The sequence below is a fragment of the Phasianus colchicus genome, chromosome Z (assembly GCF_987193195.1).
Source record: "Phasianus colchicus chromosome Z, bPhaCol1.hap1.1, whole genome shotgun sequence".
Lineage (NCBI taxonomy): Eukaryota > Metazoa > Chordata > Aves > Galliformes > Phasianidae > Phasianus > Phasianus colchicus.
This window is the reverse complement of record NC_143476.1, coordinates 9,366,375-9,375,726: the sequence shown is the minus strand read 5'-3', so window position 1 is coordinate 9,375,726 and position 9,352 is coordinate 9,366,375. Positions and strand designations below refer to the sequence as shown.

At 51.2% G+C, this 9,352-nt stretch overlaps 2 long non-coding RNA genes across 2 annotated transcripts; both read right to left on the bottom strand.

Annotated features, from left to right (window-relative positions):
* Positions 1–2,605: 2,605 nt before the first annotated feature.
* On the bottom strand, positions 2,606–3,599 carry LOC149912434 (uncharacterized). Its single transcript, XR_016462326.1, has 3 exons — positions 3,258–3,599; positions 2,999–3,076; positions 2,606–2,680 (listed from the first exon to the last, which is right to left on the bottom strand). It is a non-coding gene; the product is annotated as an uncharacterized LOC149912434 (long non-coding RNA).
* Positions 3,600–4,297: 698 nt separating this feature from the next.
* LOC149912433 (uncharacterized) lies at positions 4,298–6,398 on the bottom strand. The gene is made up of 3 exons (XR_016461963.1): positions 6,337–6,398; positions 5,083–6,236; positions 4,298–4,534 (listed from the first exon to the last, which is right to left on the bottom strand). It is a non-coding gene; the product is annotated as an uncharacterized LOC149912433 (long non-coding RNA).
* Between the last annotated feature and the right edge of the window lie 2,954 nt (positions 6,399–9,352).

The following is a 9,352-nucleotide window of genomic DNA, read 5'->3' as shown; positions in this document are numbered from 1 at the left end:
TTCTCAGCATCCAGCAACAGGATGCCACACCCTAATGGAAGCCCAGAGGTCTGCTGTCCCCTTGATGGTAAAAGAGTATCTCAAAGGTCCCAGAGAAGGCCTGCATTTGATCAAGGTGTCAGGTCAAGATCAAGCTAATGGAGGAAGACACTCACCTGCTGCATCTGCAATGTCTGCTCTGGATTTGGAGCAGAAGAGGACTTCGATGTGGTTGATGATGAATTCCACCACATCCGACTGTGTCTGCAGCTCCATGCAGGCAGCTCTTCCGCTGGCGCAGGCAGACTCGTTCTGCTGTGATCTGTAGAAAAGGCAGATTTTAGAAGTCATTTCTCCAAGACCGTTTCCCCGAGTCTGAATTGTTGCAGCCAAAAGCTGTCAGCTGAGGCTCTGGAGACTTCCGCAGTGGGCAATCAGTGATGCCACTGCAGAAATTCCCCTGGATGATCAAGGACACGTCAGTCCCATCTCAACAAGACTGCAGAAATTGTCACCTAGACATTGTGCCCGTGGGGTTGGAGAACAGCCCAGGCTCCTGCGCTTCTGTCAGCCACAGATTTTACAGGAGAAGAGCACATTTGATGGAGAAAAAAGAGGACAGTTTTTCTTAACTGGAGAACAGAGGAAGTGTTGAAACAGAACCAGCAGTTTACCTTAAGAGGTTTGGAGCCCACACAATGGCTAGGTTCTTGGCATGCATGTTTGTGATGGTGGAGCTCCCAGCCAGACACGCCAAGTGTCTCATCAGGAACTCCAGTGTCCTGGAAAACAAGAGAGGCAAACGTTCAGCACCAACGAGCATGCCGTGCTGCAATTCAGAAAGCAAACCTCCATTCATGCTACTTCTTGTGATTGCTACTGTCACCGAAGATGAAGTAGATCCAACCTGACTGAGTGCCACGCTGCAGCACCAAGCCCCAGCACAGCACAGCCGCAGCCATCAGCTGCACCAAGCGTGCCCCCGTGCCCAGGAACTGACCCCATAAAGTAAGCCCATGGAGCCTTCAACCCTTCAGCATACACAGGCATCGTGTTGCCGGCGTGAGACAGAGCCTGGAACCGCATCGTTGCCCTCTGCAATGCAGCAGGGCTGAGCTCAGCAGGCTGAGGGCAGCACTGACCTGTAGTGAGGAGCGGGCAGCTGCTGGATGACGTCCTGCATTCTGAGCAGCCGCTCCTCCTCTGTAGCGGCACCAACAGCATCCTGGAGTAGTGCAGAAAGGGAGCGAGACACCAATCAGGCTAGTACACCACTGCGAGTAAACCTCGTGGGACTGACAGCAAAAGGGCCTCCGAGCTGGGGCACTGCTGCAGCCATCTGCCAAGAGGCCCAGGAAGAGGGAAACGAAAGACGTGGCCTTGTGCTTACCGAGAACTTGCCGTACAGCTGGTGGGTGAGCAGAGGGTTCGGGAGCTCCCTGAAGTACATCTTGCAGAGGGAGCTCACGCTGTGAATGTCCCGGACGGTGAGCTCAGGAATCTGCTCCGACTCAAATTCCTGCCTGGAGAGAGGGACGCAAACCCGGTTGAGCGAGAGGAAGGCAAGCCCAAAGCCACACCAGATGCACTCAGGCTGTGTCAGTCGCAGCACTCTTACCGCAGTCTCTGGATGTTGGACGCGACGCCGGACAGGCGGTATATCCCCTGCACCACGCCGTGCTGCTCAATGAACTCAGCGCAGCTCTGGAGGACCTGGGGGACTGAAGAACACGTGCCAGCCGTCAGTGGAGCTCCTGATTCAGTCGTGCTGCAGGCTGTGCTTCACATCCCATCCACTAAGCCCAGCCAGGCGTGGCTGAAGCAAATACAGATGTGCTTGTCTCTTAGGAGCATCCGCCTCACTTTATCCTTCAGCCATCAACTCCCATTACACGTGTCTCCACGGCTATCAGCCTGCCCCCTGCTAGATATGAGCTCCCTTTCATCTTCTTTAGATGCCCAGCAGAGGAAGATCTCAGGAATGGGCAGCTCCTTACCATCACGACCGGAGTGGAGAAGATGCTCTCCCAGGTCACCGCCAAACACCCTTTCCTTCTCCACCTCCCGCTCGGTCGGTTTCTTTGGGCGGGCCTTCACCAAGGAACGAAGGAAGGTGAGGATCTTGCTGCGTTTCTTGGGCACTGCACAACAAAAGGAAGAAACCAGGTCATTTCAGGTCTGGCTCCATTGGACGAGGCCGAGCACAGCACATTCTACAGAGCACGTCAGAACGGGAAGAACATTACCAACCAGTACATACAAAAAGGGATTTTCCCCATGCCTGGAGGAGCCCAAGGCCAGGTTGGATGGGGCCCTGGGCAGCCTGGTCTAGTCTCACATTAAATGTGGGGGCTGGGAGACCATCCTGAGGCGGGAGGGTTGGAGCATGATGATCCCTGAGGTCCCTTCCATCCCAAGCCATTCTATGAAGATTCTATAGTTTTGCCAAGTCCAATCATAAACACAGGAAGATTGGGCCAAATCTCTGCCCCATGGTGTGCATGAAGAATCATCAACCCAGAGGACAATGTGGGATAAATAAAGGAGGTATTAAACACGGAACCACCCCAAAAAAGACTCCCTTTTGCTTCCCGACACCATCAAATGTAACATCCGTACCTGGCCTTGGCACAGAATTGATGAGTGCCTCAGGAATGTTCTTATTAATGAGTTCCACACACTCCCCTGGGAAAAATCCAACCTGTAACAAGAAGAAAAGAGAGGCCAACTATTGCATGCAGCACTTCTCAGATCTGAACTGATAAACCAAAAGCCACATAACATTTCCCTCGGAATGTGCTTGCCTGACGTTCCATAAGACTATCCAGCAGAAAATGGCCATAGTTCACAGCATAAAGGTAACAATTTTTCAACATTAGCAGCCAAGGGCAAGGTCCTCTGACACCAACACAGGGAAACTGTTTATGTCCATTAGGCATCCTGTGCAGGCAGAGCAGCTCTAAGCTGAGATTCCTGCCTTTACTGAAGTTGCACTCTCCAGTCTGAAGCTTGTGCCTACCTGGAAGCCGAGCTTGCCTCTCCACCAGGGGGTCAGCTCCTTTGGTGGCATGTCGATGACACACACGATGTCTCCCACCTGCAAGAGATTGCAACGTCAATCCCAGCTTCAGCACGGCTGGGAGGAAAGCACAGCTCAAATGACTGCATTCTTCTGCACTGCCAAACATCGCCGAGCATGAGAGCACTTGCACCAGTGCAGCTCTGAAGGCATTTGCCATTGTAAAATTGAGCAACAAGGAACGCCTTGAACTGCTTACCTCAAAGGAGAGTTCATCCGCTGCCTGGGCAACGTATCTCTTAATAGCATGGGCAGCAGCAATAGCTGGAACATTCACAGGTGCCACCTCATGGTCCAGCAGGGGCTTCCCCTTGTTCTCAGTCTGAAACAGAGAGCACAGGCCACGGTGAGGAGCTGGGAACCAACAAGGAGGATTTCAAGGTGAGGAGCACATCTGCAGAGAAAGCTGCAGGAAATGCACTCGGTCCTTATCATGGGCACTTCAGAAGGAACTGCAAGTCTAATAACGGCTGTTTCTCTCCCAGGTGTGCAGCAGGCACACGCCAGGCAATGCTGCATCTCTCCTCACCCAGACTAATCAGCAATGGCACTGACGCAGACAGGTGGCCTTGTCCATTTTGCCCCCTCCTTTCCTGCGCTCTTTGTGCAGGAAGGCTGACTCTTTAAGATGCTAGGAGACCGTGAAGAGGGAAACCAAAGCTACGGCTGCAGTTACAAGGTGCAAACAGTGCCACTGCAAGCACCAAGCAGCTCTCTTGAGCAGTCCAACCAACAGCGAGGCCAAACAGAGCAGAGAATGATTGTTGTTTCTGCAGCCATTTCAAGGGAAAAGTCAGTAGAGGACAAACACCACAGCCGAGATGGCTCTGGTACTTTTATAAACTTGCCACGCTTGCACTGCTGTCTTGCCACAGAGGAGCTCTCTTGGAAAGCAGGAGAGCACATCTGCGGCTCACTCTGCTGGCTGCAGTCAGGGAACAAAGACCAATCAGAGCTTCATACTCTACCTCTGTCCATGCCAGGTCAGGCCCACAGCTGATCTCGCTGCACGCCACAGCCATCAGCGTAGGTGTGACAAGCTGGAACTGAAAAGAAACACACTTTTATCTTCTCTGTTCACATCTCTGCTGTGCTCCCTACAGCTGTCGGGCACACTCACACAGCCCAAGCACGCCTGCTGGTGTCCCTGGTGATGCTGTGCAGCTCTGCACAAGCTGGGGCTGGGACTCTTTGCCTAAGGGATTGGTTTCCTGTAGACCAGCTGGTCACAGCACCACAGACAGCATCCTTCTGAGGGCTGAGCTGCAGAGCACGTGGAGAAAACCCACACGTGACCAGCGTCCCATCAAAGCTGGATGAGGCTGTGTTACTAAACACGGGGCGTCACGGGCTGCTAAAGCATGTGGGGGGACAAACCATGGCAGGTACCTGGCAAGAGATCAGAACGAGGGAGACAAATCTCACGAATCCGCAGCCGTTCCTTGTCACTTTGCTCTGATCTTCCACGAGCAAAAGCTGCAGCAGGGAAGCAGGCAGAGGGTGGAGAGAGGAGAGAGAAAGAGCAGGTCAGTTTGCTTCCACGGTTTAGCAAAGACTACAAGGGAAAAACCAAAATCTGCCCTCCCTCAACTTAAAAACTTAAGTTTTCAACTTAAAACCATTTCCCCTTGTCCTGCTGTTATCTACCCTTTCAAAGAGTTGATTCCCCTCCTCTTTTTAGGCTCCCTTTAGGTACTGAAGGCTGCCATGAGGTCACCCCACAGCCTTCATTTCTCCAGGCTGAACAAGCCCAGCTCCCTCAGCCTGTCTTTGCAGGGGAGGTGCTCCTGTCCCCTGATCATCTCTGTGGCTCGCCTCTGGACCCTCTCCAACAGCTCCCTGTCTTTCTGGACACTGTACTGCAGCTGGGGCCTCACAAGAGCAGAGCAGGGGGGGACGATCACCTCCCTGTCCCTCATGGCCACCCCTCTGCTGATGGAGATAATGTGATCCTATGAGCTCCGCCAGCCAGCAGTTCTCAGCACTCACTGTCCCCCCGTCTCTCCCACACTGTCTCAGCTTACCTACAAGGTGCTGCACAGGACGGTGTGAAGACAAAGGGACGCAGTCGGTGCACAAGTGCAACAAGCGAGCTGCTCAGTCAGAGCTCCAGCGCTCCAATGAAGGGACGCAGCACGCACTGCTCCTCCCCTCATTCTAGCCCTTATGACATCACTGAGGGCCACCAGGCTGCTCCACCACGACGGACAGGGTGGGGAGGCAAGACCAGTCACAAGGGCAGAAGATTCCAACAGCCCAGCCCAACGTTCTGGAATCAGGGGCTGCTTGGAATTCTACCCCAGCCAAATCCTGGAGAAGCTGGCACGGGGTCGTCATGACCAAAGCGCAGGACCTGGCGCTTGCTCTTGTTGAGCCTCGCACAACTGGCCTCAGTGCATCCCTCTGGAGGGCCTTCCTGCCCTCAGCCAGATGGACGCTTCCTCCCAGCAGCGTACCTTGCAGTGCTGGGCCCATGTCAAATCCACACTAGAGTGGCTTTTGTTACATTCAAGGGCATGTTGCAGCACCCATCTATTTCACCTGGAAGGAAATAAAGCAGGAGATGGGAGAAACACAGAACTACTGCCAGACTGCTTTATCCCTTTCTCAGCCCAACTTCCCTTGCCTCATCCCCTACCCCAACTCCTGGATGATGCCCACGGGCTGATAGTTGGATCTCAAGTCCATAGGACTCCTTTCACAGGACTCCATCAAAAAGGCTGTCACACTTGCTCCGTACACTCACACTGACCCAGCAGTGGTATCACAGTCACTTAACACACACACAACAACCAAACCCCGAGCATGCACATCCCTTCCTGCGTGACTGCAGCCCACAGCTCCCCTTCACACCTCCGTGGATCTCTGGTGTTTTACACTGATGCAGCCTCGCTGCAGCTCCGTGGCTGTCACACAAGGCCTGCAGGACCTCTTTCTCTGCAAACCCCGTCTGCAGGCATTGGTTCACGGGGTTCACCTCCTGCCCTCCTAAGCAAAAACAAGCACTAAGAACAAGAGCAAAGCACGCTGGACTCGACCTGGCTGGATCCCCAACCCTCAGTCCTGTCAGATGGACCCTGGTGTGGAGACTCATCCCCAAAGCCTGGCTGGACATCAGCACAGGCATCCTTCTTCAAACGCCCCATCCAAGCAGCAAGGGATCAAAGCGTTGGCACAGCTGAAACAGAAATGCTGTGTGAGTTTCCTGTTAGCACTGAGCAGGAACAAATCTACCGCTGAGCAGCAGGATGTGAGACAAGCAGCAGAAGACACCCAACCTGCAGAACCAGCTCCTTTGCGGTCGGTCCAGATGTTTGTCTGCTCCCTTCCCTGGCCCAGGCAAAGCTTGTGAGCTGCTCCTCCTTTGTGCAGGGGGAAATGGTGCAGATGCCATGTGGTGGCTATGCACAGCATGCCTTGCACTTGCTTTTCCTCTCTCCATCTTCCATCTTCCATGAGCAAACAGCATCTCCAGCCTCCAGAGATCACTGAGTCCAACCCCTGCACAACAGTGAAAAAAAAGATATGATAAGGGGTACTTAAAGCACAGCATCTGTAATCAGATCAGACTCCTGCACTGTGAAGACTTCCATGAGTATTCCTGCAGAGTGCATCACTTAGTCTCTCTCTAGCCTTGTGTTCATGGTTTTCCTGTAAGAGCTTGTCTAAACACTGCCTGTAATCGTGGTTATGCTAGTAGCATTTGGATTTATTGATCCTTAGTGTGATTTCAATAACAAATGCAGATTTTTTTTTGTTAGGGACAGCTTTCAATTTCTCAACTGAAATTTCAATATTGCATTAGGTGTTGACAACCACGGGGCTGCAGTACAGAGAATTACAGGAAGATGAATTTCTCCATCTCCATGCTCCTAGAAATCTATGGTTACAGTTATGGAGTTATATACAAAGTTGCAAGATACCAAAGCTAGAATAACCTCTTGGTGTTGTGAAATTGAGGTTCACAAATACAAATTAGAAAATTCGATGAATCTGTGATTCTGAATAAAAGAAGTGACTCCACTCTGATCAGAAAGGCCTATTAATTGTGTTTACTCCTTACATGTCTGAATTTTCATTTCACTGGTCCCTCCAGAAAGAAAAAAATAGGATCTCAGACCCTCACAATGATTCCAGACAGACATTCCAGATACCAGGATTGTTACAGCAGACCTTGTTAAAGGCAAACAGAAAGTTACTCAGAATTACTGAAATGATGGGAACCACAGCCCTCATCTCCTCTGGCAAACAAATTCGGTGTTAGATTGATACCTGGCCAATAATTCGGTCTTCAGCACTGAATTCAGAGCTTTCAGGACAGCGATGCCCTGTCTGGGGAAGGCTGTTTATTCCATCCTTACAATCCTTCCTGACATCAGCACTAATTGAAACAACATCCCACTCACCTTTGCCATGTCTGGCAGAGGTTGCAGCTCTTTCTATTGCATCCCTCTAGCTTTCAAGTCAAGAGCTCCTGTGTCACACAAGGAAAAGCAATTTTTACCTGCTGTGCCATGCTCATGGCAGCAGCAATGCAGATGCCAGCAGCTGATGCCCACAAGGACAGCCAGCCTGGACTTATTTTCATTACATATCTTTGTCCTGATGTCCTTCTAGAAGCTTGCACATTTCTCCATCTCAGCAGAAGAGGGCAGGAGGGATCCAAGTTGCAGGCACACTCTCCTCTTTTGCTGGCACACAAAGAGAAGATGAAAACCAGATGTGTTTCCCTGCCCATGGCAAACACCAGCCTTTCCATCCTTACAGTCCTTCCTGACATCAGCAGCAATGGAAACAACATCCCACTCACCTTTGCCATGTCTGGCAGAGGTTGCAGCTCTATTACATCCCTCTAGCTGTCAAGTCAAGAGCTCCTCTGTCACACAAGGAAAAGCAATCTTTTACCTGCTGTGCCATCCTCATGGCAGCAGCAATGCAGATGCCAGCAGCTGATGCCCACAAGGACAGCCAGCCTGGACTTATTTTCATTTCATATCTTTGTCCTGATGTCCTTCTAGAAGCTGGGACATTTCTCCCTATGAGCAGCAGAGGGCAGGAGGGGTCCAAGGTGAGGACACACTCTCCCCTGCTTATCTGGCACACAAATAGAAAGAGAACATGAAAACCAGATATGTTTCCCTGCCCATGGCAAACACCAGACTTTCCATCCTTACAGTCCTTCCTGCCATCAGCACTCATTGAAACAACATCCCAACCACAACTGCCATGTCTGGCAGAGGTTGCAGCTCTTTCTATTACATCCCTCTAGCTGTCAAGTCAAGAGCTCCTGTGTCACACAAGGAAAAGCAATCTTTTACCTGCTTTGCCATGCTCATGGCAGTAGCAATGCAGATGCCAGCAGCTGATGCTTACAAAGACAGCCAGCCTGGACTTATTTTCATTACATATCTTTGTCCTGATGTCCTTCTAGAAGCTGGAACATTTCACCATCTCAGAAGAAGAAGCAGGAGAGGTCCAATTTGCAGGCACACTATCCTCTTTCTCTGGCACACAAAGAGAAGATGAAAACCAGATGTGTTTCCCTGCCCATGGCAAACACCAGCCTTTCCATCCTTACAGTCTTCCTGACTTCAGCAGTAATTGAAACAACATCCCACTCACCTTTGCCATGTCTGGCAGAGGTTGCAGCTCTTTCTATTGCATCCCACTAGCTTTCAAGTCAAGAGCTCCTGTGTCAACCAAGGAAAAGCAATCTTTTACCTGCTTTGCCATGCTCATGGCAGCAGCAATGCAGATGCCAGCAGCTGATGACCACAAGGACAGCCAGCCTGCACTTATTTTCATTACATATCTTTGTCCTGATGTCCTTCTAGAAGCTGGAACATTTCTCCATCTCAGCAGAAGAGGGCAGGATGGGTCCAAGCTGAGGGCACACTCGGCTCTTTTTCTGTACACAAAGAGAAAATGAAAACCAGATGTGTTTCCCTGCCCATGGCAAACACCAGCCTTTCCATCCTTACAGTCTTCCTGACTTCAGCAATTATTGAAACAACATCCCACTCACCTTTGCCATGTCTGGCAGAGGTTGCAGCTCTTTCTATTGCATCCCTCTAGCTGTCAAGAGCTCCTGTGTCACACAACGAAAAGCAATCTTTTACCTGCTGTGCCATGCTCATGGCAGCAGCAATGCAGATGCCAGCAGCTGATGCCCACAAGGACAGCCAGCCTGGACTTATTTTCATTACATGTCCTTGTCCTGATGTCCTTCTAGAAGCTGGAACATTTCTCCATCTCAGCAGCAGAGGGCAGGAGGGGTCCAAGGTGAGGGCACAC